The sequence below is a fragment of the Rhopilema esculentum genome, chromosome 7, assembly GCF_057945365.1.
Source record: "Rhopilema esculentum isolate cy_ngs chromosome 7, ASM5794536v1, whole genome shotgun sequence".
NCBI lineage: Eukaryota > Metazoa > Cnidaria > Scyphozoa > Rhizostomeae > Rhizostomatidae > Rhopilema > Rhopilema esculentum.
In genome coordinates, this window is record NC_142821.1 from 6,860,348 (window position 1) to 6,863,969 (window position 3,622).

A 3,622-nucleotide genomic window follows, 5' to 3' on the forward strand; every position below is an offset into this window, starting at 1 on the left:
CGCCCTTTTGAAAATCATGAAGTTTTTCTAGGGTTTGACATTTATTTTTCGTTTTCGTGAAGCAAAGACGTATGAAAATGGACACGTGATAGAATGGGTACAGCTAAAATAGATTGCGATAGATGATTCGTACAGCGATGTACAGGCGATAATCACGACAATCATAACTTTTGCTCGTACGGTGTCTAGTTTTTGGGAGAAAGGTGTGGCATTCGACTGGTTTTGATTCCCAAAACTTCGAATCAAAACTTCCATCCATTGCGGAGAACCGAGCTGTGATGCAGCACCGTTTTCGTGCAAAAAAAACCGAAGGCCTTTAACAGAGTCTTGGCAGAGCAACGCTCCGAAGATAATTCCCTTCCGCACAAAGAGGTGGCGGTTAACGACCTCCTCGACAAAGCTGATTGATTGACAATAAAATTGATTGACAGTTGTCATGGCAGCAGAAAAGTGACAAAATCTGCTGAAAAAGTGCTGACATTATGAACTGAAGCTTCCATATGCTACTTATACGCGGGGCAGACTATAAGCCCTTCACTCGCGCGCTATCGCGCGCGAGTTGCGGGCAAAAATTTCCCTGTGACTTCTATGACTTCAGCCACATCCCCTTATTTTTCCTTCACTCCAGGAGAAACACACGCAAGTAATTAAATATTTGAAGTACATAAAACCAAATTTCCTGCATGCTGAAACAGGATAATAATTAAAAATTAACGGAAATTTAAATGCAAATGCAGATCAAAAACTACTTGAAAGGATAGAAGCACTGATTCTACCTGTTTCGGAATGATACATGGCGAAGGAGAAATGTGAGCTGCAGCCCCCCCTTTAATCAGGCAAAATTTATTGGATTTCAGAATCTCTCTGAGCAGTAATGCCTCAATAAAGCAATTATAATTATATTGAATGATATTCGCCCAAATAGATATTTGGGACTAAATCCCCTTAACGTTTGGCATCCGCAGGCACGTTAATACTAGGGGTGCCACACCTCTAATCTTTGAAATTCTTTGTATTAATAAAAAAATGGGAATGATCTAAAGATCTTAGTGACCATTTCAATGCAATTTTTAGCTTAGGTCACAGAAAAGGAGGAATAAACTATGTCTGAAAAAGCACTCTTTTTGACTGCACAAATAACCAAAAGCTGTTCTAAGAGAATGGTTCTTTCCAAAAGCTGGATGATAATTTACCCTAGTGCCGCTGATTGCAATTTTTCATTCTCTTGTTCGTTTGAGTGTGAGAAATTGGTTTGCAAGGGATGGCAAGTGAAAAATATTTTATCGGTCATCCCTTGGCAGACCCGAAACTGTTATCAGGACACTGTCTCATGGAGTAAGTCTACTGTGATCTTACAAAGTCAAGCTGATAGTGACAGGTTCTATTCCAAATGGCAAAATGTGCTAAACTTCCGGAATTAAAACAACAATTTTATATTTCAGCAGCCAAGATTTTAAGGAAAGCATTATCTACATTTTTAGCAAATTTATCAATCTTTTGAAACCCTAGAAGGCACTTAGGGTTTCAAGTTGCTCCTGTACATTTTTATCGGCTTTGCCCCCGCACAAAACGTATTCTTTGCATTCGAGATTCTCAATGAAAAGGAATCAGACCTTCACAAAAGACACCAAGTATGAAACTTGGATTCATTTTGCTTGGATTTTAAGTATCTAAAACTTAACAGAATTCTTTATGTTTACGAATCGTAATCTATCTCGAATTTCTTAGATCATTTCGAATTTCTGCTGTCTCTTGCAAGAACATACTTGACAAATATTCTCTTTTGTACCTTCAAGAGCTTGTTGTATTCCAGGGCTAGCCTGTTTTTCAACATCTAAGCATTTGATGTTGATCTGTTAGTGTTGCTCGTTTTGAGTCTTAGTACTCATCAATATTTGTTGTAGTAAAGATTCGTATTGTCATCAGCAGAGTTAAACAAAGTTGCATCACTAAAGTTGTAGAAAACATCTTTTAGAAACATATTGAAAAGAAGAGGCCCAAGTATTGATCCATGTGGTACCCTTTCTAAAGTTGTAGAAAACATCTTTTAGAAACATATTGAAAATAAGAGGCCCAAGTATTGATCCATGTCACACTCTTTTAAAGTTGTAGAAAACATCTTTTAGAAAAAATTGAAGAGGTCAAAATATTGATCCATGTGGTACTCTTCTAAAGTTGTAGAAAACATCTTTTAGAATCATATTGAAAAGAAGTGGTCTAAGTATTGATCCATGTGGTACTCTTCTAAAGTTGTAGAAAACATATTTTAGAATCATATTGAAAAGAACAGGTCTAAGTATTGATCCATGTGGTACTCTTTTAAAGTTGTAGAGAACTTCTTTTAGAAACATACTGATAAGTATAGTCCAGTTTCATCTTGGACTATCCTTATCAATATACCAGGAGCTGAAGTATCCTTTCATTCTAACTCTATCCCTTCTGTTAGGCAGATAGACTTGCTTAGATTAAAGCAAATTTCCCTCTACTGATAGGCATGTAGGCCATAAATCCTTAAGAACGAAGCTGTACAGTGACTGAAAAGACCTGGTAAATGGTTTTTCTTGTTCTCGCGATTTCTTTACTTCTGATGGTACATTTATTTTTCATCATTGTTATTATAATATTCATTATTAACAATTATTACAATTTTCTTATATTTTGGCGATGCAAATTAATAAATGTATTGCAAATGAGTCAAATAAAATTAAAAAAACCTTAATTTACAAGTCTTTTGCTTACAAATATGCCCAAAGCTTACAAATACTCTCATACTTTCATGAAAACTTTAAAAATCTGCAGTTGCAAGGGTTTCCATCCCAAAATTTTAACCTTCGTTTTAATTCAGAAAGTGTGGTGGAATCTTTACCTTCCTTCGGCAAAGAGGGCCACAAATGGTGACCTCTGTACTGAACATTCTCTATTCCATATGTTGTAGTTTTTACTTTTGGCAACAGCAAATGACTTTCTCTTCTTAAGACTAATAAAATGTGCCTCAAATTGTGGCAAACAATTTTTCTTTCCTCTCATGGCTGTATTTGGTTATAAAAGACGGACCAGAGCAAATGCAAAAATTTTGAGACACGTTCTGGCCGTGTGCAAAGTTTTGAGTCATTCGATTGGTTCCTTGGGTAAAAATAGCTTTTTCGTACCTGTATGTAGAGGAATTGTGAGTCCGGAGATTTTACAGGATTTTACTGATCGCACTTGCAAGGCAAACTCGTAAACCACAGTGTAATCCTGGTCAAGTCACTTGAAGCTTCAAGATCAACAAGCCTGTTTAAATAAACACGGCCGTACATGGGGTACATGGATGTGCCATGCGATATTGTAAACGAGACATGCGACCACAACCGCAAAGCATCGATGATCGGTTTAATGGGTCAAGAGATTCTCAGGCCTCAACGAAAAGTTCTGATAAAGAAATTATGGAAACCTTCGCCAGAAAAATAATAAATTGTCTTTTTTCATTGTCTTTCTAAAACATTTTTCTTTATATATTTATATATATTTATATTCATTTGTATATGCAAGCTATTCGAAATACCTTTAAGGGGTTTAAACTCAGCAACTGTGTTCCGAATTATGACAAACTACGAGATAATGCAAATTAGACAAACCGAAC